Source organism: Lissotriton helveticus, chromosome 5_1 (assembly GCF_964261635.1).
Source record: "Lissotriton helveticus chromosome 5_1, aLisHel1.1, whole genome shotgun sequence".
In the NCBI taxonomy this organism is placed as follows: domain Eukaryota; kingdom Metazoa; phylum Chordata; class Amphibia; order Caudata; family Salamandridae; genus Lissotriton; species Lissotriton helveticus.
In genome coordinates, this window is record NC_136065.1 from 1,920,133,281 (window position 1) to 1,920,161,228 (window position 27,948).

The 27,948-nt window shown below is 44.1% G+C and overlaps 1 protein-coding gene and 1 long non-coding RNA gene across 2 annotated transcripts in view; one reads left to right on the forward strand and one right to left on the reverse strand.

Annotated features, from left to right (window-relative positions):
• LOC144756029 (uncharacterized) overlaps window positions 1–25,477 on the forward strand; it is a 33,350-nt gene extending 7,873 nt beyond the window's left edge. The window contains exons 2-3 of the long non-coding RNA XR_013595007.1: window positions 24,685–24,763; window positions 25,220–25,477. This is a non-coding gene — a long non-coding RNA (uncharacterized LOC144756029). The remainder of the gene's footprint in view (window positions 1–24,684; window positions 24,764–25,219) is intronic.
• Window positions 1–27,948, reverse strand: part of IGFBP4 (insulin like growth factor binding protein 4) — a 324,466-nt gene that overhangs the window by 162,716 nt on the left and 133,802 nt on the right. The gene's annotated exons all lie outside the window — the stretch shown is intronic.

The following is a 27,948-nucleotide window of genomic DNA, read 5'->3' on the forward strand; positions in this document are numbered from 1 at the left end:
CTAGGGGCAACCGCCCTATGATCCCTTGGGATGTGTGATGGTAATACATGAGAGTCATGCTGACTCTTCTTCCTATTCCTTAGACCAACTGTTCTTTTTTCTCTCTTAGGAACAGTGACCCCTTATTTTTTTTCATACGATATTCTGTCCACAAAATACTTTTGTTTCGGATATTCTGTCAGTGCTCTGTTTGTACAGGGATCAGAATAGGTGGACTCATGGAAGCCAAAATGTATTGGTAATTACTTTGTGCAGCAAAATCGGGATATTTTAGAGACACAACTTTTTATCGGTCCTCGGGGTGTCGGATATTAAAAGGTGCAACAATTTTCACACCCCCAGCTAAAGTTTTGGTACTTGAATGTTGTTATAAGAAACAAGCAAATGTTTGCGTAAGTCTCTGTGTTCAATTTGTAGAGGTTGTTATAATTAAAAAGTTCTCTCAATCTACTGTGGAAAATAATGTGAATTGTAGGTGTCCCGCAAAAACCGGAATCATTCTATAGAGCCCACTTTGTAGCATTAGAGCTCTAACTGTGCACAATGGGTGGGAAACACTGAACATTGCCTCACTTTCACTGGATCAAGACTGACTATTCGATTCACTCACTCAAAGCATTGTGTACTGTGTTGAGACTACTTATCCATTTCTTACTTATTATAACAGTTTCTTTCAGACTTGCCCCCTTCATGGAAAAAGTACATACTAGTTAATCATCAACCATTGCATTTCATCACATTTGTGGTTTTTGCCAATAAGGTCAGACAGAATACTGTTCAGCACATAATGAAAAATTCTGCCATTTGTTAATTCATTGCCTTTTTTCAAATTGATTCCTGATTTACTCAAGAATATGGTACATGGTAATAAAATGTTGTGGCTAAAATATTGTTTGACAAAAATATTGTGTCCTTAATATTGTTTACAAAAATCTCCCCCTATTGGATTTAAGAAGATAAAATCTACTCCTAATCTGGTGACAATTTTGGCCAGGATATTTAGGCCACTATATTCCTGTCGGGCAATATTTTCGTTATCAATATTCTGACATACAACCATATATAGCCCTTGCCCTTGTAGCAACCAATGAATTGGCTAGAATGCCCCATAGAAATGATTTGTTTAGAGAGTGTTGTAAAAGATGGGCTGTTTTCCCAGGCTCCTCATAAACTTTGTCTTCTGTAGAGACATTCCTTACACGGGCACACTTAGATTATTATATAAAATAGGGAAAGAACGTTGTTTAGTCTCTATATTGATGCATTTGCCTAATGTAGAAGGAATGAAAACAAAAGTCTTGAACTCTGACCTTCTCACTCTTATGCCCACTGTGCTTGGGAGCACACGCTTCAACAGGCATATATTGTCCTGACGTGTTCAACAGACTTCTCCAACAAGTAGCTCGGGAGTTGCTTCTAGCTGTCCAGCTACCTTGAAGTAACTCTTCTGAATGCAGACCAGCCGCTAAATTAGAAGCTTTTCCTTTGTTTGAATTAATATATAAATGCCAAAACTCAAAATCACATATTGGAAACGAGACTGTGTGGATTTCCAGAACTCATAAACTAATTGGAAGAAAATGGTTAAAATTCCAAACTATATTTCAAGCTGATATTTTACTTATTAAATTATGAGGTGTTGGGGAGATGTATTACTAATATTTTTAACTTGCTGCCAGAGACATTGCAGCATTGGCTGTTATGTATTACTAATGTATAGGCATGGCAGGATGACAACATTTTATTTTTACATCACTGCAGGCAACGTGTCTGGGGCATTGAGCTAATCACTGCTGGTGATCTTGCATATGATGGCCACTGATGTATTCTAGTCTGATGTGGTCACTATTACAACAACAATAACATCAGTAGCTTAGAGTCACTTTCGTTGAATAGGGTTGCAAACCCCTGATTTAAAACATCACAAGTGAGAAGCAAACAGATGCAAGATGGCGGGCGGGGGAATGAAAAGATCGATCCGGTGGATCGAAATACCAGTAAACGATATATTTCCTCACTCACTCATAAAGTATTGTGCTGCCCTGCCCTTAAAACCCTAACATATATTTCATACAATTAGAAACAATTAAAAAGTGTGACAAAACAAAAAATGGGTGAAAATGTATGCACGTATTAGACAATCATTTTGTTTAATTTTCCTTGGTGAAAGGTTCGAGTCAACTTCACCTGCGACAATGGTATATTTTGCATATTGTGCTCTATAAAGCAATTCTGCTGGTTACAAATGCTGTAAATGACATGTTTCACAATTTAAGGTCACTCTATCGACCTTGGAAAGATGAAGGAGTGAATTGGAAATGCGGTGATTCAAAATCTAACATACTGATCACTCCACCTCTGGCTCTTAGCACATTGAGCCCTTTTGCCGGCTGCATATAAAAGTGTAATTTCAAGAGCTAGCAAGCAATTGTCATCCGTAGGTAGACACAATACTTAAGGAATGCAATCTAAGCACAGTCATAGTAAAAGTTGTCACCATAAGTGCAACAATTACACTAAAAATAGAGTCAGGTTACGAAACAATTATGTGGTCACAAGCCCTGCAATTTAAATTGCAGGGTTTGTGACAGCAAAGTGACATTTCAAACTGTACTAAACCCATTTTTTTATTCGAAATGGCCTTTTGGGATCGTAAAATTAATTTACCCACTAACTGTGATTTACAATTAGGAAGGAAAGTGAAAGGAGTGCCCCATTAGCTCGTAATTGTGATTCAGAATGAAACATATCAGTGATTGCTAATGTGGTCACAAACCATTGAAAAGTTACGAACTTCTCAAAGCAGGTCAGTCAGGGCCAACTGCACCAGGTGGTGAGTTCAGGGAGCACCGTGTTTGCAAGGTTATTTTGGTTTTAAAAGCACTTGCTGCAGCGTTCCTTGCATCCAGCAATTTCCAGGTAGCAATAAAAATGTCACGATAACTACGGTGATTAATGTTGTTCCTGGAGAGAGATCGAGTTTTGTCTAGTTGAGGTTTTGACTGATCAGATGATTAAAATGCCATGCATTTCGCTAAGTGCTTATAATGTAAATAGGTCAGTGGGTTGCTGCTTTTCTAAGAGAGATCCTTTTGTTACTTGCAGTCTATACGGAAAAAAAAAATTGTGATATAGAACAGTGAATTATTAACTGTCATCAAAGAGCTGCATGCACGCTGCAAAGTATAGATTAAAGCATAGATGAATGTTGCAAAAAGGGTTAATTTGGGTAGAAATGGATTCCTAACGAGAAACCCCAACTATGTAATTCCGTTCTCAATTCTGAGTTTGTCATTCTCCCGATCGAGCACCCATAAACTATACTGCCTACCAGTATGGATGATGTGTGACTCCTACACCTTGAAGCCCTCTGCATTATGTAACATTTCCTACACACTGATTTACATTTGTCTTATTCATTGTCATCTGTGTAATGTGTGTATGATGCAAAGTGGTCTGACACCCTCCACTGGTATGAATGGTGCTATATAAATAAATAAATGCATCTGAAGGAGAGTGGTTATGGAGCCTTGAGGGACACTGTTGAAAGGTGGTGGAGAGGGAACCCGTGGTGGTGGTCACCACATCCACCATGGATGAGGGGCCACCAACAAACATTGTCGCACCGGGGGCCACCAGCACTAAAAACGGCCCTGAGGAAAGTAACAGAACTCCCGTTCGTTGGACAGCATTGCCTTTTGTGATTGTGTCTGCCCACCTCATTTGGAGCACTAGTTGTTCTAGTGACTATTCTGAAACAGGAAAATACCTTTTTTTAATGCAGCACCAGTTCCATTGGGGCGCATGTGATGCTTTACAAAGCTGTTTTCTCTTTTTTGAATGCACGCACAGAGAACGAGGTCTGCTGTTCCTTGCAGGTAACCATCCCTGTGTTTGCAGCCAATCGCAGGTGGTTGTAAATACTGATTAATAAGAATCGTTAGGCACCCCTGCGACTGAATTGTGCACTGTGGCATATTAGTACATAGGTTGCATCGCAAAATTACAGACAGGTCTCAAAAAGGTAGTAAAATACCTCAGTGAGAAATGTTTTACAAGGCATCAATCACTGGCAAAGGATAGTTAATCAAGTACTGGTGGTATATTGTGGCCTAACTTAAGAATATGGTCTTGCTGCACATTAAAGCCATGCGAAATGCTGCTGAATGGCTACTACTCTCCTGAGTAGGAGATGTGTAATCTGTGCATTGAGAACAGACAGACATGGCTGTAGGCATGTTATGATAGGCCCTGCCAAAGATGAAAGCAACGACCATTTAAGGGGAGTGTGTGTATGAAGTGAACAAAATAGAGAACGTCAGTGATAGGGCTTAGGCAACTCCCTGGTCTCTGCTAATGGTGTTTTTATCAACAAATATTAACAAGGACCAGCCGCAGTCGGTAGGGGAGTACCTGCCGGGGCGGTGACATAGGGAGGAGGAGGGGCAGGGTGGGGGGCCGTAATCTATGGATAATGGACGTTTACAGGTAAGAAAACATATAAATAAATAAAACGAATTTCGTTGTGTGCACTGCATCCCTAAATGCAATGCAGTGCATGCAACGAAATTCGTTTTATTGATTTACATGTTTACTTACCTGTAAACGTCCATTATCCATAGATTACGGCCCCCCACCCTGCCTCTCCTCCTCCCTACGTCACCGCCCCGGCAGGTACTCCCCTACTGACGCGGCTGCAAGGAACTATAGAAAAGGTTTATGTTAATGCACATTCTATAGATCAGAATTCCCAAAACCACAAACATTTTTTTCTGCCTCTATAAATCATTACGAGAAAATTACCTCTCTCCTGCCATTTAGAACAAAATTGAACTCACTTGAATTAGGCCCAGATTACGATGTCGGTCAGAGTTGCCTCCGCTCGACACCACTGCCAATTGGGAACCGACCGACCTCAGGTCGGCGGGTCCAACACCGTAATCCCTCTGCATATGGTGCGGTCGCAAACTTCAATTTTTCAATGGGAGCTTCTGCGGCTGGCCAAAATCGCCAGCAGCAAAATCTCCCATTGAAAAATGGAAGTTTTGAAACATTCCTGCACCGTGTGTCAGGCATTTCGTGGTGCCTGTTACACGGTGCAGGGCCACAGGCGGAGGACCAGAGGGTAAGGGGACCCTGTAGGGGCCTCCAAAGACACTTTCTGACAGCAATTCCATGTGGGAAAGGCCGACATGGAACTGCAGTTGGAAAAATACCATCATTATCCCGACGGCGAAACACCGTCCTTAGGTATTATGAGGCCTTTTTGACTGGCCCAGAAACTAGATTGCCTCCCAGCCCCTGTCGAAGACACTCCACCCGTGGCTCCACAAAATCTGCTTATCTCTAATTACCATGATCTCTTAGCTACTGTCCATTCATTGTCACTGTGGTTTGCGACCTGTCTCCATTCCACCTGCTGCACATCCTGGTCCTTGCCTGCCTCTCTGCTGCTACCGAGTACTCGCCACCTGATGCCCCACAAAATGACGGTGCTCGCATCCCCCCAGCTTTTCCTCTAACTAACGTCTGTCCGCCCAGCCAGGGCCCCTGCAATACTAAATGCCACACTGTCTTTGACCTGGTAAACCATTCCTTATCTCAACGCTGCTCGCATCCAAACTTTGCATCCTTGACCCCCCCTCGCCCTGCTGTGGATGCCCCCCGGACTGAAACCCTAATCATTGTACAAACCAAAGAGCCGAATCAACAGGGCCCATGCTTAGTGGAACTTTGATGGAACTTTCGATGGATCTTTGACGATGCCCCCTGGGCGGATGCCAAAACTGGTTGTACTTACTGCGGTGCACGAGCAACCTTGGTCGATGCCTGGTGGAGCTGTCATACGCAGCTATAGAGGAATCTGGCCCGGGTTTCCACCCCTTCGGCCGTCACCTACCTCATCTGACGTTGTTTTCCTCGTTTCCCCGTTATGTGTCCTTCACTCCCCCTCCTCCCGCAGTGATTCTTTGATTTAATTTGTGTAAATATGTAACCTGTAACTCGCAGACCCTATTGTAAAGCGCTCCGATACCTCCGGGTCTAGCCAGCACTATATAAAACTTTTCAAATAAAATAAACACATCAGAGCAGGAAAACACAGATTGCAACCATGATGTGAGCACCAAACAGTTTTCAGGCATTTGGATGCAATGGATCTCGAAATCTTGTTGACTATGTAGAGCTCTGATTGCACAGCCAAAATTATGAATGAAATATCGGATCTCCGCTTTCACTTTGACTCACATTGCTGATGGTAATGTTGATGTACTTCACTGTGGCATAATTCAATGTAATGATCACCTATACCACAGAACCAGGAATATAGGCATCCCAAACAACGAATTCAGCTCAGTCTATTATGGAAAATTGAGCCAAAGCCCATGTGGTATGTAGTCAATTAAGTTTATTATATAAAAATCTGAGCCTTTCCTCCCACGTAGCAATGTCCACTGGATCATCTCATCACACAGCAAGGAGGGCATCCCTCTAACTTGCCTCTCAAATTCCTGCTTCATCCAGTAAACACTGGCGCAGCCTGCAGCAGCTTGTCTGATCACTGATCTGGGAAACGTTTAAACTATAATATGCTATCAACAAACAAAACATCTTCATATGTCAATATTATAGTCATTTCTAGGTACATCCTACCTACCCTCTGCTACAAAGCCGCTCCAGCAGTGCATGAGTTACTCACATTATTTGTACTTGTTCCTTATTGAATATAAATGAGTCAAAAGCATTCTCACATAAATGGCATCAATCAATTTCCCCCGTACCGTCAATCTTATACCTTTGTACTCTAGAAACCTTGTATTCACTTCTGGGCTGGCTTAGCGCTGGTGCAGTGTGAACTCCTTCTTCATGGATTCCCTCACTACCACCCTCCAATACTGTCCACATCTTACGTCAGTCCCTTTCTCATATTTGTCTATGATACAGCACTACTCATCCCAATATAGACTGTGAAAGCCCTTTAAATCAGACTTATTATACAGCGACAATGAGTCATAAAAGTCTGTAATTCAATGTATAGAAATTGTTACTTGAGGCCATAAGGACTACAAAGTCATTCCTACTGGTAAGCAGGGGCGGCTCCTCCATTAGGGTGGAGGGGCGGCATCCTACTGCTTTCTCGCAGTGTGAGAAGCAGAAACATAATATGGTATTTTGAAAGCAGAAGGGAATGCCTGGTTGGGGCCGGGCGAGTGGGCTGGTCGGGAGGAGTGGCTTGCCCAAATGCTGTGGGCCCTAACTGTTTGCTCAGCCCTCTAGGGTTGACCAAAAAAACAAAGCAAAACCAAAGGAAATGATGGACGGAGCGTTGACAATACAAGCACTCACCCCAAGTCAACTGATCTGGGTTTAATCCATCACCATTCTTTAGCCCACTCTGCCACCCGAGTTCAGATATGGCCATATGCAAATCAGTCTGACCCTGGGCCTCATGGGAACAGTCCAGCCCGAACTGCCAAGCCATGCCTTCCCTGGACCGGAAACAAGCTTCCCAGGACCGGTTTCTGGCATTGCAGCTGTCTTCAGCCGGGCTTGCTTGAATCCAGTGGCAAAGTGAGCAAGGGACTCACGTCTGAGCATACCCTGCCAATTTATGGCGAACAAAGCAAAACCAAAGGAAATGATGGACGGAGCGTTGACAATACAAGCACTCACCCCCAGTCAACTGATCTGGGTTTAATCCATCACCATTCTTTAGCCCACTCTCCCACCCCAGTTCAGACATGGCCATATGCAAATCAGTCTGACCCTGTGCCTCATGGGAACAGTCCAGCCCGAACTGCCAAGCCATGCCTTCCCTGGACCGGAAACAAGCTTCCCAGGACCGGTTTCTGGCATTGCAGCCGTCTTCAGCCGGGCTTGCTTGAATCCAGTGGAAGAGTGAGCAAGGGACTCACGTCTGAGCATACCCTGCCAACTTATGGCGAACAAAGCAAAACCAAAGGAAATGATGGACGGAGCATTGACAATACAAGCACTCACTCCCAGTCAACTGATCTGGGTTTAATCCATCACCATTCTTTAGCCCACTCTGCCACCCCAGTTCAGACATGGCCATATGCAAATCAGTCTGACCCTGTGCCTCATGGGAACAGTCCAGCCCGAACTGCCAAGCCATGCCTTCCCTGGACTGGAAACAAGCTTCCCAGGAGCGGTTTCTGGCATTGAAGCCGTCTTCAGCCGGGCTTGCTTGAATCCAGTGGCAAAGTGAGCAAGGGACTCACGTCTGAGCATACCCTGCCAACTTATGGTGAACAAAGCAAAACCAAAGGAAATGATGGACGGAGCGTTGACAATACAAGCACTCACCCCCAGTCAACTGATCTGGGCTTAATCCATCACCATTCTTTAGCCCACTCTCCCACCCCAGTTCAGACATGGCCATATGCAAATCAGTCTGACCCTGTGCCTCATGGGAACAGTCCAGCCCGAACTGCCAAGCCATGCCTTCCCTGGACCGGAAACAAGCTTCCCAGGACCGGTTTCTGGCATTGCAGCCGTCTTCAGCCGGGCTTGCTTGAATCCAGTGGCAAAGTGAGCAAGGGACTCACGTCTGAACATACCCTGCCAACTTATGGCGAACAAAGCAAAACCAAAGGAAATGATGGACGGAGCATTGACAATACAAGCACTCACTCCCAGTCAACTGATCTGGGTTTAATCCATCACCATTCTTTAGCCCACTCTGCCACCCCAGTTCAGACATGGCCATATGCAAATCAGTCTGACCCTGTGCCTCATAGGAACAGTCCAGCCCGAACTGCCAAGCCATGCCTTCCCTGGACCGGAAACAAGCTTCCCAGGAGCGGTTTCTGGCATTGAAGCCGTCTTCAGCCAGGCTTGCTTGAATCCAGTGGCAAAGTGAGCAAGGGACTCACGTCTGAGCATACCCTGCCAACTTATGGTGAACAAAGCAAAACCAAAGGAAATGATGGACGGAGCGTTGACAATACAAGCACTCACCCCCAGTCAATTGATCTGGGTTTAATCCATCACCATTCTCTAGCCCACTCTGCCACCCCAGTTCAGACATGGCCAAATGCAAATCAGTCTGACCCTGTGCCTCATGGGAACAGTCCAGCCCGAACTGCCAAGCCATGCATTCCCTGGACCGGAAACAAGCTTCCCAGGAGCGGTTTCTGGCATTGAAGCCGTCTTCAGCCGGGCTAGCTTGAATCCAGTGGCAAAGTGAGCAAGGGACTCATGTCTGAGCATACCCTGCCAACTTATGGCGAACAAAGCAAAACCAAAGGAAATGAGGGACTCTGTGGTGATGGATTAAACCCAGATCAGTTGACTGGGGGTGAGTGCTTGTATTGTCAACGCTCCGTCCATCATTTCCTTTGGTTTTGCTTTGTTCGCCATAAGTTGGCAGGGTATGCTCAGACGTGAGTCCCTTGCTCACTTTGCCACTGGATTCAAGCTAGCCCGGCTGAAGACGGCTGCGACAATGTTATTTCCTCTATCCCTGGCCATCCATAACAGTAACCCTCCATGGAACTTCTCATGACACTGCCAGTATGCCTGCCTCCGAGCTTCAGGCTCCCTCTCTGCACCGTGCTGGGGCACCGGTCCATCTTAGCCTCTAAAACTGCTGTGACAAAAACGGCCCAGCAGATAATGACATCACGCTGGTCTCAACCAGTACAACATGACTGGCTGTGCTTTGGGAGAAATTAAAATGAGAGATAACTAAAATGCTTGAGCTCTTTTCCACCCTCAGTGTGCTCCTTTTCACCAAATCGGCTCTTCTGGGAAGCTGTGCTGGAAGGAGGCACCCCAAACTCCCTCATTGGAACACATGCCTGGCTGACGCTGCAGGGCCCTTCCCTCCCTGCACATCTCCCCAGGCCGCACAATTCGGATTAGCTCCCGGGTAACGCAGACAGATACTGCCATGCCAGATATATAAAGACACAAATGTTCACTCCCCAATTGCCATAAGAATGAGCTCCCTGCCAGCTTAATTATTTTGCTTCAAGAACACTGATTTCCCCCTTATGACTCACGTGAAATCCAGCCCCATCTTACAAAGAGGACTCCAACCCTAGGGAAGGTTAACCTAATCTTGTGGTGCTGCACCTACGGGATGTCATGGAGGTGTGAGAAATGGGCGTGCAGGTATATTGCAGGTAACTGGAGGATGTATGTAATATTGCAGACCTTCCACTTTTTGTGGCCGGGTGAAATATGGTTGTGTCCCTCCCTCTGCAGTATTCAATTCCCAATTGTATATCAACATGAGATGTAGGTGAATGAATATGATAGTTCTTCTTGTACCGCACAATGTAATCCGATTAAGGGACAGTCGACTGAGGGTGTATTTTGGACCTTTATAAACCTATGATTTTTTAGTCCATCCTTAGTGGTAATTTTCACTGCACCTATTTGACATCTAAGTGGCTGAGGAGCTCTGGCGTTTGACAACCCCTTAACTTGATAAACAGTCGAATGTCTGTTAAAGCATTCTTGAAATCTACCATCTTGCTTTTCCCTGGTCATCACGTGCCTCTGGCGCGTATAGTATTTATTGTAATAGCGCTGCCTAAACTATGCGCAGCAAAGTACCTAGTATGGAAAATGTTGCCCAAATAGGGATACTATTTCCCGTCATCATGCACTTTCAAACCTGGAAATACTGCCAGAGATCTCCCCACCTTAGCACCTGTTTCACATCTAATAACTATATACGTGGTAAGGGGAAAAAAGAAAGACCAGTAAACGTTTGGAAAGGGCCTTCCACTGCGTATGAACTCATGTCATTGCATTTTAGTAACTGTTGAACTGTTTCAGATATAACTTCTATGACTTTATTTAATTTCTATCTGCAATTCATGCTGGAGATGGGGGATTCTGTGGCAAGTCCATGGTTATACGAAAATTGATCAGTCGGCACCGAGGGAGAGCTTGGGGGATGCTGAACACTGATCTTTAACCGCTGTGTAATTCCCACTTACCATGACCCCCATCTCCCACGCCCCTGACCGTCCACAGGCGAGCAGAAGAAGGCCTCTCCCAATAAGTACCACAGATGGGCACGGGAGAAACCAGTGGACAGGCATTCTGATACACCCCTTTTCCTGTGACCAGGGCCCTCCTCTTTAGCAACAGCTCCCCCAGGACGCCGAGCTCGGAAAGAGTCTGAGCCACTTAAAATGGGGGCGCTGCCCATCGGCAGCAAGATAAGGCAGACTTGGGGGATACAGGGTGCTCAGCTAGCTGAATCCCCACTACGAGCAGCCTCTCACCCGTGCTTTACCCCAATGTCACCACCACCCAGCCTTGTGCACAGACTGACTTCCAGGGGTTTCTGGTCAAGTGGAATCCCCACAAGCCTTTCCGGACGAATTCCCGTCCTCAGTAAAAGTTGATTTCCTCCTAGCTTGCCTGGCATAAGCTGAACTATGCCTACAGAGCACCCATTTCCCTCTGGACGGATAGCGGGCAGGAAGAGTTTCTGTGGATGGATCCTATTCTGCTTACAGATTAGCCATATAGAGCAGGGGGCATGTGCAACCTACCCCGTCTGATTGTTTATTCCAGGTTCTTCAAACCGTGGAGGAAGAGCATCAAGAAAGAGAGGACACTAGTACAAGGTACTCCTGGATGGAACAAGCCAGAAACCATTCTGACATTCCTTTTGCCCCTCTTTTGGGCACAGCAGTAGCTATAGGAGACATAACGGGCTGCAGGTCTGGAAGGCTGACCGAGCTTAAAAGCTCTTGTGTCAATGTATCTAAAAATATAATACTTGCGGTGCGACAACATTTTCGGTCGTTTTGAACAAACTGACACGTGTACAATTCTGACCATAAACATATTTTACCCATGATCCCCCACCGCGAAGCACTGTTTGAAACCAATATGGCATCGGTCTATTCTATTCTCCTCCCCCAAAAGGACATTCAATCATAGAGCATCCCCAGTATTTCATATTCTTTCGGGCTAAGCAATGGTAAAACGTTGCTGCAGCGCCACCCGGTGGCCTACATAGCTTGCAGCGCCAATACTGTGCTCGACTCTTGGGGAAGGAGAACGAACTCGTGGGTTGTTAAACTACTGGAGGACTAATACTGTGGAAAGTGCAGACTCCACTAGCTTGAGGTCTTGCCCCACAATGAACTGCCTTCGGACTGACTCCAATCTGTCGACGAGTCGGGGGACGTATAACTTGCTGGGACAGTTTACCCGTCCACCCTTCATCTTCCCCTCCTTAACAATGTAAAGTACTACTACCTGTTCCAATACACCTGAGGCCCAGGTAACATGTTGACCCAGGTTTAACATGGAGCTGAATGATGAACGGTGCCAACTCAGACAAACAGAAAGGTCTTGGAGACAAAACCCCTCATCCCTGCACCTAACACATCTTAGATCATCTCGACGGTCTTACAAAAAACACATCTTCGATGAAAAGGCATCTTTTTTCCGCAGCCAACTAGATCTAGCGAAAAACAGACCAAGCGAACTCTTTAACATTTTTAAAAGCCAAACTAATTGCACTCCGTCTCAAGAAATCGAAGCCACCAATGAGCGATGTGAAGAAATTGCCACCTTCTTCACAAATAAAGTCTCTAAAATTGATCAATCCTTCTTACAAACTGCTAACCCCTTTTCCCCCTTAACCTGCCCCCCTTCAACCTCCCTGGACCACTCGGAAAGAGCTCTTAACAAGGACAATCAGACCTACCTCCAGCTCAAAAAAATGTGCATTGATCTGACTTTGAGCTAATGTCGGAAAACGAGGTCTTCAATATAATTTCCAATTTAAAACCTTCCCACACCACAGACCCCCTCCCTTCCACAATCATAAAAGAACTCAACCACACCATCTCCCCTTTCTGGGCAAAAATCATCAAGGCCTCTCTCACCTCAGGCTGTGTCCCAGACTCCCTTCAACTAGGACAAATCACAACCATTCTCAAGTAACCTGGGGCTGACCCTAATGATCTTAACAACCTCAGACCTATCTCTAAGCTCCCAATTCCTTGCAAAAACATTAGAGAAATGTGTTCTCCAACTCAATAATCACATTAATGAGTTCAACCTCCTTGATACCTTTCAATCTGGTTTCAGAAAAGATGTAGCACGGAAACAGCTATGCTCAACGTCACCAACGATATTCTCAAGGCCCTAGACGAAGGAGAGGCCTGCCTACTCATCCTTATTTACCTATCTGCGGCAAACCACCCAGCCCTTTGGAGACCCTGTCGAAACGGTCCGGCATCAATGGCACAGTACTAAAACGTGCCATTCATCCATTTTAAGTGTTACAACATAAACAATCATTGTATACGAAACCTTTGCCACTTATACAATGATTGTACATAAGAAACTTTCTATCTGAATAAGGGCAAAGGAGTTACCGAGGGACCAGGTTGAGTAACTAGGTGGTCCAGATATCGAGTATGCTTGAATTGTTAAGCAATATTTTACGAATCGGACAATGAATCATCACGACAAATTTCAAGGTTTGGGTTTACCAGGTTCTCCCTGGCACAAGAGGTGGACTGCTTGCGCCAGGACCGACGATCTACTCTATGACCTCGAAGCAGAACACCAAAGGCACCAAAGAATCAACCGACAACGTCGGGAAAGAAGGCAGTGCCACCACAAGCGGAAAACCAAATACCAGCAAAAAAGAAGTGCCAATTGCTGATAACATGGCATCACAATCTGTCATGAACCTCACTAACATCCTGTTGAGCGCATCAGAAATCCAAATTTTATCTTTAGGGTTATCTTTTAGCCCTGCCAGCAATTTTGATTATGCACACACCTGCATCAACCTTTTCAAATACAACAGAAAATTAAAACTACGCCAGTTGCATCATCTCAAAGGGAACAAAGCATGTACCAAGGCTGATGCAGGGGACCTGTCCTCTGGCGAATTACCCATTCTAACTGTCAAAGAATTCCCGCTCTTAATGGACCTGCAATCTCTACATGATGAAAATATTTGCAGTGGTCCTAGCGGAGAACAAATCGCTTTGATCAAATCCAGCAACACCAAGTTCAAACCTAAGTCCACCTTCACGCCGATAATGCTACACTATAACCTGGACATTTTTCATGAACTGGTAACAGTGGAATTAAAGAGACAATGTTCAAATACCAATCGTGTTCATCATAAAAACACATCCCAAAACAAATGTTACATACAACTCATGAAAAAAATCCAGCTAAGTGATAACATTATAGTACGCCAGGAGGAAATGTTGTGTTGTGGCCTCGTGAAATATATCTTGAGGAGGCCTACAACCAACTCAATGATCGACAGTGCTATAAAAGAAGTGACATCAGGACAGTCAAACAATAATGATATGACTTTTACAACAAACTGATAACCTGGAAGAGTGTGGGTCTTTTAAGTCAAGATGAATTTAGGTTTTTAAAAAATGACCACCCTGTCACCCCCGCTATGTACTTCATACCTATAGTACATAAGAACTCTACAAAACCGCCAGGCAGGCCTATCATTTCAGCACGAAAAAACCTTACTGAGAACACCTCCAAATATGATGACTCTTTCCTGCAGGAGCATGTCAAATCTTTACCCTCTTTCGTCCAGGATACTGGTGCTTTTTTGCGTAAACTAAATGTTGTTGTATGGCAGGATGAGTACATGTTAATGACACTGGATGTCACATCCCTTTATACTTGCATACACTATCAAGAAAGCATTAAGGCAGTGGAGTATTATCTATGAAGCAGGCCCATTCAGTTTCACATTCACAACTTGATACTGGTATCTGTGATTTCCACTTGTCTTAACAACAACTTTTTCATGTTCTCCAACCGGGTGTTCCAGCAGATCAGAGATGTTGCAATGGGGGCCCGCTTCTCCCCCAGCTACGCCTGTCTGCGCATGGGGCTCTGGGAGGAGCAGGTCCTCCATGGCCAACTAGCTGAGGAGTTTGCTCAACATGTGGGTTATTGGTATAGATACATTGATGACGTGTTTTTAATTTGTAGGAGCTCTGAACAGCAGGCCCTTCACTTCATCAATGTGATCAATAACAACTCTCTCAACCTACACTTCCCAGGCCATATCAGTGATATCAATGTATGCTTTCTAGATGTAGAAGTCTTCATTCATAACAGCAGATAGGAGACCAGATTATTTAGAAAGCCTACTGCTGGCAACACAATGTTGCACGCTACTAGCCACCATCCAGGACACCTTATACGCAGCATTCCCTTCCGGGAAATGTTGCGTATTCTGCGCATATGTAGCACACAATCAGAATGTGATGCAATCTCCTTTATAGTCTATGTAATCATAGTAAAATTCTGGTCCCCCTGCTTACATTATTGAATTAACACCCGCTGGGGGTTTATTTTTTGTATATCACATGATTTCAAGCATCGGTGTAACTTGTAGGAATTCTTAGGTATATAATTCTTAAGATTATTATTTATGATTACTTCATGAATTTCCTGATTTTCCTGAAACAGCAGTGTCATTTCAAAATATGCTTAGCATCCAATGATGTTTCTCATATTATGTTTAGTGACTTATTTGTTTTTGCTATCAGTGTACAACAGAACTTTATTCAGGGTCTAGCCAATCATGTACATAAGATTCTTCTATGTCTATTGCCCACGGTGTACTTTATAATGCACCTAGCACTTTAACTTTTACACTTCCTCTTGTAAGAGTCATGTGATCAAGGTCTTTTGGAGGCTGAAACGCGTCATGGCGGACAAAACGGGTCTACAATAAAGAAATCTGCACTGATATCGGGTCTACTTCGTTAACCTAACTGAAGGATTGCAGTGGGGAAGGCTCACACAAACACACATACATATACATATATATATATATATATATATATATATATATATATATATATATATATATGTATATATATATATATATATATATATATAAACACACGAAGTTACCTCCAAACAGAAGGGCCCCACACAGGAAAGTAAGTATTGCATCCAATTTTAATGGCAGCTGGTATGCAGTTCAAAAAGACTTCTCCAACAGTTATTATCAAAAGTCCAGCCGACGCGTTTCGTGCTCTGCGCACTTCATCCTGGGCTCATGGACTGTATATATATACATATATATATTCATGAAAACACCTCCACTTTACGGGGGGCCGCCGGTCCTGCAGGGCGGGCTCATTGCCAGGAATGGGGATCCTGGAGTTATGCGGGTTTACCACTGAAAAAAGAGAAGATCCCAACATCGGCTTAAGGAGCAGCTGACATTTATTCGTCTCATCATAGGCAGTTCACGCCCAAAATCCTTACGCGTTTTGGCGTCATCCACGCCTTGGTCACAGGTGAGTGTGGTGTCAAACCATAGTGGTCCCAGAATGCACCAACAAAGTCTTTTACAGCGTGCATTTGAATGTTCAATTATTGCTCAATAGCGTGACTTATTTCAAATTGTGCAGTAATATTCATGGACGGTGAACCTGAGTAGTAGAAGCTGCAGAGTGCAGATTACTGTCCCATGATATTAACATATGTGCTGCTCCCGCGATGTTGCCAAAGAAAGGAATCTTCCTCTCTCATCTCCCTTTCACTCCGTAGTCTCCATATTGCCTCGGTAGTCCATTTCAGCTGGAGAACAACGGAGAGCGGTCCATGCCCCCTCATTAAACATTCATGAAAACACCTCCACTTTACGGGGGGCCGCCGGTCCTGCACGGAGGGCTCATTGCCAGGAATGGAGATCCTGGAGTTATGCGGGTTTACCACAGAAAAAAGAGAAGATCCCAACATCGGCTTAAGGAGCAGCTGACATTTATTCGTCTCATCATAGGCAGTTCACGCCCAAAACCCTTACGCGTTTCGGCGTCATCCACGCCTTGGTCACAGGTGAGCATGGTGTCAAGTCATAGTAGTCCCAGAATGCACCAACAAAGTCTTTTACAGCGTGCATTTGAATGTTCAATTATTGCTCAATAGCGTGATTTATTTCAAATTGTGCAGTAATATTCACGGAAGGTGCACCTGAGTAGTAGAAGCTGCAGAGTGCAGATTACTGTCCCATGATATTAACATAAGTGCCGCTCCCGCGATGTTGTAATTGTAATTTATATTTATATAGCGCATTTTCACCAACGGTCTCTAAGCGCTTGCTTTGGGAACCCGTCCTGGTTTTTCTCTGTGAGATAACCCATACTGGGCACCCCCAAGGTGAAAGCCAGGCATCCCGCCGCAGGGGGCCATAGTGGAGATTAAGCAAGCTATTGCCCGGAGTTGCAGAGTGTGAACCCGTGATTCGAGCAGGCACCGAAGCGAGAATTATCAAGTCCGTGGACATTTTGGGCTCAACTGGTCCCGGGTCTGACCTCTGCTTCATGGTCTGCCTCTTCTAACCATTGAGCCACACTTCTCCACTCCATGTTGCCAAAGAAAGGAATCTTCCTCTCTCATCTCCCTTTCACTCCATAGTCTCCATATTGCCTCGGTAGTCCATTTCAGCTGGAGAACAACGGAGAGCGGTCCATGCCCCCTCATTAAACATTCATGAAAACACCTCCACTTTACGGGGGGCCGCCGGTCCTGCAGGGCGGGCTAGTTGCCAGGAATGGAGATCCTGGAGTTATGCGGGTTTACCACTGAAAAAAGAGAAGAGCCCAACATTGGCTTAAGGAGCAGCTGACATTTATTCATCTCATCATAGGCAGTTCACGCCCAAAATCCTTACGCGTTTCGGCGTCGTCCACGCCTTGGTCACAGGTGAGCGTGGTGTCAAACCATAGTGGTTCTAGAATGCACCAACAAAGTCTTTTACAGCGTGCATTTGAATGTAATCAATCTAATCAATATAATACTCATCTTCGGATTATCTTATTATTCCTTCACTTGTGCCTGTCGTGGATCCATATAAACACAGTACACTTCCAATAGTTCTTTTTTCATCTATCAATTCCATCAATTATTACTATCATGTACACCCCGTTCACACATTGCAGTTTCTAAATATTACTTTGTATGCTACATTTAGCTTTTGCATCTGTTCTCACACATAAGAGCTTGGGCAGGGTGTCATTTTGGGAGTTTCATGTTACGCTTGTTACACAAAATAATGCCAATATGCACATAGCGTAATGTAATTATGCCGCAGTTCATGGAAAACTTATAGCACAGGAGAATTCGAATATTGCGAACAACCGGAACCCAATAGACTGAATTGTGTGCCAATTGTTTTAGTGTAAAATGTACCCTTGTATCAAAAGTTAATGCAAGGATGCATTTCGTAGTAAAATATGATTAAATGATGGATTGTATTATGTGTAATTTCATACAATATTCCCAACATTTCATGTAATTACGATAAAGGAAAGTATTGGAATTTCGCACAAAAAATAATAAGCACGTCGTCTGCACCGGCACCCATTTTGTATGTGTAAGCGCACCAAATGCAGACAAAAGAAACTTTCTTCAGTTTCTCATTTGAGACTCTGGGCTTCTAAACAGAACTCGTAAAATGGAGCCCCTGATTTCAAGGTGAGATTTGTGTGGCTCGCATGACTCTTGGCTGTGGTTCATGTGGGGGTTCGCGCTGGTATTCGCGTGGGAGGATTAAAAAAACTTTGTCGCCACCTCCGCTCCTGGCTGGGTCCCGCGTCAGGAAGCAGGCATCCTCCCTCCCCTCCCCTAAGCAAAGCACAACGCTGCATTGGCAATGTTGTGATTGGTGCAGACGACGCCAAACCGGGAGCCTGTAGGGAGGCCATTTTCTCTACGTAGGGTGCATTCAGCCTACATAGAGAAAATGCAGAGTGCGCATGACTGGTTTAGTCAGCCCCAGAGGGCTGACCAAACAGTTAGGGTCAACAGCATTAGGCAAGCCACTCCTCCCTGTCCCGCTCACCCGCCCACTCCCAACCAGGAATACCGTTCTGCTTTCTGGCAGCGCGAGAAGCCGAAACATAAAATGGTATTTAAAATTCCATTTTATTCTACTTCTCGCACTGCGAGAAAGCAGTGGGGCGACGCTATTCCGCCCTTATGGAGTAGTCACCCCTGGTGGCATGGTGGTAGTGGTAAGGTGCAGTGGACAAGGGTACCTTTGGAGATTGACGCCCTTGTTGTGGGGCTGACCTGTGGTTGCATACCTTGACTATCACAAGCAGGTTAGCTACCCTGGCTTCCATGATATATGTGCCATGGCGCCTATGGAGAAGTCTTGATGCCTGAGGACTCCTGTACTGATTGCCTGTCCTAATAGAAACATACTGAAAAACATGATTTATAACAGACACTTTCCATGTCTTAGGAGCTTTTTAAGGCCATTAATCCATTGGTTAAATTCCTGATTTTCTTCTAGGTCAGCCTTATTCTGCTCCTAGCATCCGTAGAAAAAAGGCTCTACTTTTCGTTATGGGACTGATACTCAAGGCGTCTTGTGTATCTTAATTCAAATTTGGTGTGCAAAGAAATCTAGTTTTTCCCACTGAAAATGTACACTCATCAGACACAGAATTAGAATTTGGCGAATTTTAACCTTGCCAGTGTCCTTGAGTGACTGGCGGGGTGTGGAGGAGGTGGGAGTCGACAGACAGTGGGATAGGTAAAATAAAATAAAAAATAAAATAAAACCACTTAACTTGCACTTGCCGCATTGCCGAATCGGCGATGCGGCGAGCACCAGGTAAATGTTTTTTTTATTTTTTTATTTCTTTTACCTATCCTGTTGTCTGTCGAATCCCCCACCAACCCCCCCTCCCTGCCCCACGCCACCGCCTCCCCGCTCTTACCTGTGCTGGCCGCTCCTGGTAGTATGTGCATTTCCTGAGTGAGTATGCAGAAAACTACCATGTTTATCAGGGGCGTAGAAGAACTTTCTGCACGGGAAAAATATTTTCTACATAACTAAACAATAAACTGTAAATGGGCAAATGTAGAAATTCTACTACTGTAAATTCCAAATATGCAAATAAGATCCTTGAGTATGTCTAAAGTTGCTTGCAAATCTCCTGAAAGATAGCAAAGGTTCTACTTTGCTTTTGCGTGCTTTGGGCATCAGCTGTACATGATTATGGGCTACAGTAAAAGCAGACTAACATGGAGCGCTAATGGGATATCAAGTGTGAGGCAACCAAGAGCCACTTCCAGAGCTTACTGCTTATCCCAGTGGAAAGCACTTCCTTGCCCGGCCCGCAGGCAAGATGATGATCGGTCTAAGTTGGGATAAATAGGATCCTGCATGGAGCCCCATCATTGTGTCTGGGGTGAAACCTTAAACATATACAGTTAAGTAGAGGGCTTGACAGAGTTTTACGGCCTTGATTGCAATGCAGCATTGATACCTAGTTATTACTCCGTTCGACACAACTGTACTGCATAGCTGTGGAAGGGCTCATCAATATCTTGGTTGTTTCACAAACAGAAAATCCTGATGGTGCAAGAGTTAGTTGTAAGTCTGGCACTAAGGGTTCGATTATGATTGAGGTGAATCCGCATCCTCCGGGCCGGTGGAAGCCACCCGCGGCCCGGAGGATGCGGATTCACCGCCGCGTTCCGAGAAAACACCCACCGCCAGATTAGGATGGCGGTGGGAACAGCGGCGGATGGCAGGTCCGTCCGCCGCTGATCCGCGGGATGTTGGCCGCAATTTGGTGGCGGTGTCTGCAAGACACCGTCAGCCAAATTAGGCTGTGTGTGTAAACATGCTTTTCCGCTGTGGCTTTTCTGCCGTGGAAAAGCATGTGGACCTTTGCTTCTGGGGGCCCCTTGCGGACCCCCAGGGTGAAGGGTGGTGGGGGTGCACATGGGGGGTACCATTTGCATGCACAAAGCGTCAGGCACCGCGCGGTACCTGCCGCTTTGTGCATGCAAATGCAAAGCCTGCACTTTTTAACCTTGCGGCGGGTGCTGCTTGAAGCAGCACCCGCTGCAATGTTAAAGATACGGGATGTGACCGCCAGGGTGGCGGTCATATCCTAATTGGTATGGAGGGAACGCCGCTGCCCCTGTGGACGGTCCCTCCACCTCGGGGTGCGCCATCATAATCGACGTCTTGGTTCCAAGCAATTGTAAGTCCGGGTCAATCCCTAAGCTGAACATACCATCCCATTCTGTAGTCAACCCACTTTACAGGTATCAGAAGTTTAAGTTTTCCATATTTTCCCCCTCACATCTATTCCTTTATCCCTTTGCATTAATTCCTGCCTAAGCCATTTCTAAGTGCAACCTCTTAAGCCATATTTCTAAGAATGAACAGCAGGCAGTGACGTGGCCAAGCACAATAACTTAATTTATCCTGGCACAGTGCTATTGAGAAATCCTTCGAGCAGTTATAGGTGCGATGGAAAACCTGGCTTAGCCTGCTATACCGCAGATGGTTCCGAAAGGGACCTGGTACTGTGGAGGGAGCTGAAACTACTCTTGTCTAAAAAGAGACATTTCAATGCCAGCTGTCGAGTGAGCTTAATGCACCAGGCTCTATAGACTGTATTTTGGCAAGCACTGTCTAAAGTAGACACCCCAGATATTAGTGTCTATTGGGTGGATTTGAACCACTGTGGTGTACAGGGAGACATCCCGCCAGCACCTATAGACTGATACATTGCCATTGAAGTTTCATGAGGGACATGTATTTGATGCCTATGGCATGTACTGCAAGCACCAGAAATGTCACTCAAGACAACGGGTTGAACTGACGACATTCGAGACCAAAGAGACTTGTCAGGGAAAACCTTGGACTGGAACCCTTGACTCTTAAGAAGAGATACATCACTGAAGTCCACAGAGGCATCTTATATAATTAAAGTCTGAATTCACCTGCCAATGATGTCCTTGGAGTGAACTGGAAGCCTTGAAGTCTCAGGAAAGACATGCCACTGATGCCTAGAGGGACAATTGGGACCACTGAGGTCTAACCTCTTCTATCCACTTCTCTCCTGCCTAAGCAAGGACACTTCAAACAATATAACATGGATACCATTAATAATTAATTGATTAAATGCAACCCACACCACTAGAAAAAATAAAACTATATGGTGCAAACTTCCTGGTTCTTCTTTCCAACCTCCTATAGCCGATTTTCTCGCCGCAGGCAAGGGGCGGAATCAGGGACCTCTACGGTCGACTGAATCAGGGCAGGGCCCTGTGACATCTTAGTAAAGACAGGGTGACACTTCCTATAGAGAGTGAGCAATGTAATTGCAATTCAGGCGAGATGGTCTTTTTTTGTGGGCCATTTTCTAGGGAAATTCCTAGCCCAGTGTAAGAAACACCAACTAATAATTCAGCCGGCATTAATATCCTACCCTGGAAACTGGCTGGCATGAAAGCCAAGTTAAATGATCCGCATGGGGTGCATTTATAGATCAGTTCGACTTAGGGGGTAATTACGATTGTGGAAGGCCTGCCACCACCAGCCGTGCAGTGGCGGGCCATCGGACATCAATTTTCCCAAAGCCACATTATGATGGCGGGGGGAATCGCTTTCCGACCGCGGTGGTTGCAAAGACCGCTCACCACACTTCAGCCACATGCAATCGTATCGATTGCCTGGCGGAGTGGTCAGCATGCCTAAAATGGTGGCATTGCCTAGCGGGCACCATATGCCAGATTAGGATGCTGGCTGCAGCCAGCTTTTCCGTGGTGGGTAAACCGCCATTGAAAGGCTGGCAGACATTGGTTTTGGCAGTCCTTTGCGGGCCCCCCTTGTGTTGGGGGGGGTGATTGTGCACTTTTGTGGTACCCACTGTACCCCCCTGCATTTCCCTGCACTGAGTGACAGGCACTGCGTGGTGCCTGCCACGTAGTACAGGGAAAGGCACTACATGCATTTTTACTATTGCAAGCAAAGTTTTATAAACAACATGTTACATCTGCTTACACCTGACTTGCTATGTTTGCACCCTGTTATATGCACTGATCTATGTCATGAGTTGTTCCATTATGAATGTTATATGATTTGACAAGACAGTGTTATTTAAACTCAGGGGGCTTTGCTAAAATTCAGCATATATCCCATTGCTTTGGTAACTCCTATTATGACACCACTTATCCCAGTGGGGGTCGGTCCACACCAGGAGGCATGAGTTTTGTGGGTTGCAGCCCCCCCAGTACCTGCGGCCATCGTGTGCGGCAATAAAACGCAAGAATCGCCAGCACCCCACCCCACACTCTTAACCCACGGCCGACAAAAGCAGGGTGGCAAAAGGTCTAGCTACACCTCTGACTTAGCCTCTCTCAAGGTGAAATCATCCGCTGTTTGCACCTGCTAATAATGTTTTGTACTTGATTCAATTTGCCACATATGCCCTTTGTCCCATGTCCCAAACTAAGGGCCATAATATCAACGCCGGCGATAACATTATCGCCGCTTTAGCGGCAGGAAACTGCTGCTAAAGCGGCGATAATGGGCTTGATAATACGCCCTTGTGAATTCGCATAGAAGCCCAGGTTCTGGTGTGAATCTGGGCTTCTATGGAAATTCACAAGGGCATATTATCATGCCCATTATCTTCGCTTTAGCTGCAGTTTTAATTTTCACGCCGTTCTTGATAAAATGCCCCTATGTATGTTGTGACTATTTTTGCCTGATATGAATTTCTTTACAATGGAAGTACCTTTTAATGTTTTAGATTTTTTATATTTTATCTCATTTTACTTACACTTGCTGTGTACACCTTTATGGTTATATTAACTGAATAAAGTATTTAAACTTTAAACCTAAAAACTATTAAAAAAAAGATAACAGCTAGAACTAGAAATTAAGGAAACATCACGAACTGCATTTAAAACATTACATTTACTTGAATAATTCATTTAAACAGCGGATTCGTTATAAGATCTAATATAGTACATAAACATTCACAACACAACAATGTTGCTTACTAAGACGTTCCATGCAAACAATCTGATTACTTAATAATAGGGATGGGTGGTGAACTCCACTCTGCTGATGGAGTTCGCAGAGTTTTGCCCACCACACGCTCTACGCGGAGCTCAGAAAAACTCTACCTTAAGTTGGCGAGTACAAGCAAGGAACACCATACACTAAACCTCCCGGTGAGATTTCTAGGCGCAGGCAGTTGCAGCAGGTCACTACTGCTCTCGTTTAGATACTTGCCACTCGTATTGGTGAAACTGCTGCTCATGTAGAACATCTCCCTAAGCTGCAGAAATAAAAGCAGCACCCTGTTGCGATGCACATGGTGCCATTCGTGCTGATTTTCAGCGTGGGATAAACTTGCAGCACCAAAAATCAGCAAGAGCAGTGTGACTTGAAGCACTCTGCCGCTTGCGGAACTCCGCGGAGCTGCATAGCAGAACTCCACGAACTCCACCCATGTCTAATAATATGATTGCTCTATTAAAATTACTATTCAATACAACAGATTTAACCCTTTGGATGCGCCGGACGGCCCCCGGCCATGGCATGTGCGTCGGACGGCCGGGAGCCGTCTGATTTGCGGATTTGTCGAGTAAGTTAAATCGACAATGTGATAAGATAAAAAGGTGTTCAGAAAGTCACAAGGCAAATATAGCTGCTTTTAACATAAACGGTGGCTGAAACCAGCTAGGACTACACTTTCCATCCCTCGAAAAAATTCATGTGATGATACAATGCGGTAATATTGTCGTTCGCGATTCATATTTACCTGCAATCTTGAGTATTTATAAAAAGAAGGCAATTGTCACTCCACAAACTTATGGAAACAACTGTTATTTTCCCAGGTTCTCAACAATGCAAGAAGATTGAGGCAATAATACGAACATTCGTCCACCAGTCTAAAGTGAGAAACAGACTGTTCAGGTATTAGATCAAACCAAGAACGACAAAAACATAACAATACATGTCAAGACTCTTAAGTTTTAGTCAAGATATATACATTTTCTTTTTCTAGAAACAGGACTTTTCTAGATAGTCTGTAGAAGAATTATCCTAAGATACCACGCCAGGATAATATTAAGAAGTGAGTGGTTTCATCTTAAAAAGTCGAATGATTAAGAACATGACTTCTAGCAATGTGTGAACATAAAGCAGTTGTAGGAAAAATGATGCAAAGACCAGACAATGACTGTTTCTTAGAAATGTGTCTAAACTGTAAGAATGTTATCAACATTCATGTTTTTATAAAAATGAGTTAAAACACTGTGATTATATCCGGTTTTGGATAAGTTCAAAACTGTCTATTTGCGCACGGGTTATTACATTTCTATTTATTAATTAATGCTAGAAGATAATAATGTTCACATTATGTCTTTATAGGGGGTCACATCTTTATGCAAATACATGTTGTCCTGAAGAAGGTCTTAAGGAGTAAACGAACATAAGACCGAAATGTCGACTTGAACGTCCACATCTTCCATTTTTTTATTGGTTTTGTAAACGACACTTTCTCTGTTAAAATACAGAAGTCATTTGTTAAGATTTATGTTAGATTGGACTTTAATTCAGATGGATTGAAGGAGAAATTGATTTGGCCCTTGATCATTTGAATGCATTTGTTGATCAATTTTAAGTATTCATTTGTACCCTATTTGAATTTTCTAATCAAAATATATATAAAAGAATTATCTTTCGTATAACAAATATCCTGTGTTGTTTTGTCTTTGATTCATTTTCACTTTTGTCTAATGGTTAGACTAAATTACAGTAAACAGATACCAATTAGGTTGGAATAGACCAATAGATGTCAGTAGTACATATGTCTATTATCTGTGATAGATTCTAACAGAATAAACTCCCTTGCTGGCAGTTTTACATTATCAAGTATCAGCCCGAGACCGCAAGGGTATATTGGGTCACCCACCGCTTTTCACGTACTGTTTAATTTCAGCAAATGCAATTTTATTTTTTTCTGAGTTTTATATAGCGCAAACACCGAAGGTATCAGGTTTCAGAGTGCTTTACATGAACCCCAGTTGCGTTACATAAGGACACGTTAATTTTTGTTATGCACAGGGAGATTAAGTGATGTGCCCAGAATCACAGGATGTTGAGTGTCATTGCAGAGACTCGAACCCCGTTCCCCAGGTTTTAGGTTGACCGCCCTAGCCACTAGGCCACATCATCTCCACCATGCTACCCACGCATAAAGCACAGCATACTTTAGACATTGTCTGTTGGGAAAATATGGCATGTATGGCTCTTCCATGTGGGGAGGCACCTTTGATAGGCCACAATATCAACCCACATCGCCTGGAACTATGAGGCACATTAAGTAAAAACAGCTTATGTGAGTCATTAAAGGGAGGTGAGGTTATGGAATACATTTAATAAAGAACTTTCAGTAGTGGATTTTGGAGATAAGAAAAGCTTAAGAGATACCAAAAAAAACTCAGATGCTTATGATGCAACACAGTGCAATGGTCATTGTCTATATGACAAGGAACATACCCACAAAAACAAGATTAGATACATAGTTTTCCGCAAAGAGAAATATGAAGGCATATTATCAAGACAGGCGATAAAATTATCGCTGTTTTAGCGGCAGAAAACTGCTGCTAAAACAGCGATAATGGGCTTGAAAATATGCTCTATGGAATTCAAGCCCATTATCGCCGTTTTAGCGGCAGTTTTGCGCCGCTAAAACGGCGATTATTTTTTCGCCTGTCTTAATAATATGCCCCATGGTTTCCACAGAACTTAGATAGATGGAATAAATGAGACAACCTGAATGAGTGGCGACGTAATTATTCCCTAGTACCCAAAGAGGCCTTGTCCATTACAATCAATTAATATAAAAACGATCTAGCCACAAAGGCTAACTATCATTCCAATTTGATAAAGAAAGCAACCAACCCTACCAAAGTTGTCTGCCAGATTATAAATGCTTTAAAAACACTCCAGGCAAAGCTGCAGAGCCTTACCTCTGTGATTGTGATGTCAGCAAAATATCAAGACGATACCGAGATTAAAACTAGTACAGATGTCTCTACCAACATTACCACTAGCAATAATCAGTTGGAAATACTTGAAAACGTAGTTTAAATGCAATGCCAGATTTGGGTCAAGAATGATAAACCATATGGTTAAGACACCTTGTCGATGTATCATTGTATGAGACTTTCTTTTTATTGGTGTCATTATCTCCCTTACTGATATTGTCCCAATATTTGTTATTGATGTATATAATTTGCTATACCATTCCGACTGCTTGTATCTTGCATACTGAGCTGCTCTTTTTTCTATTCTTATTGTTTCTTCCTAATTGCGTATGTCCTGTTTTATTATTATAAAATGTAATAAACACATTTTTTTAAATAAAAAAGAATTGTAAACTATTGGGGTTGAACGGGTATCCATTGCCTGTTCACCTTCACAAACAGAATGCTGCTTTCGTGATTAGTTATGAAAGACATCATTAATTTTTTACTCCCATCAGAAATAAAGCATAAAGAGTTGAAGAGAGCTATGATCTATCCTTTGCTAAAAAAAACGAACTTTCAATCCAAACTGTTTAGGGAACTAACCTGGTCAAATTGTTAGAAAGGGTAATATTTAACCAAATGTCTCCTTTTGCAGACTCTTAAATATTTCCTTAGTAGGAGTCGGGCAAGGTTTTGTGCAAGATGCTGCACAGAAACTGTAGTGACTGCCATATTTGATTATTTATGGCTATCATATCAGAGGGAGAGGTGTGGCGCCGCGGCCAGGGCGACTGACGCTGGAATCTGGGGACCACGGTTCGATCCCCGGATCCGGCGGCAGGTTAGTCTAGCACCATGTGACTCTGGGCAATAGCTCGCTTAATCTTCCCGACGGCCCCCCAGCGCCTAGAGACCCTTACGGGTGATTGTGCACTTTACAAATGTGGACTTTACTTTTACTTTACTTTATCATATGACCGAGATATACCTACAGCTTTCATATTATTCTACCCACTGATAGCTTTTGATACTGTGGACCATCAACTACCACTGAAAAGGTTGAGGGCATGCAGCATCCAGATACAGCCCTAAGTTAGTTCAATAGTTTTCTAATCATTTGAGAAG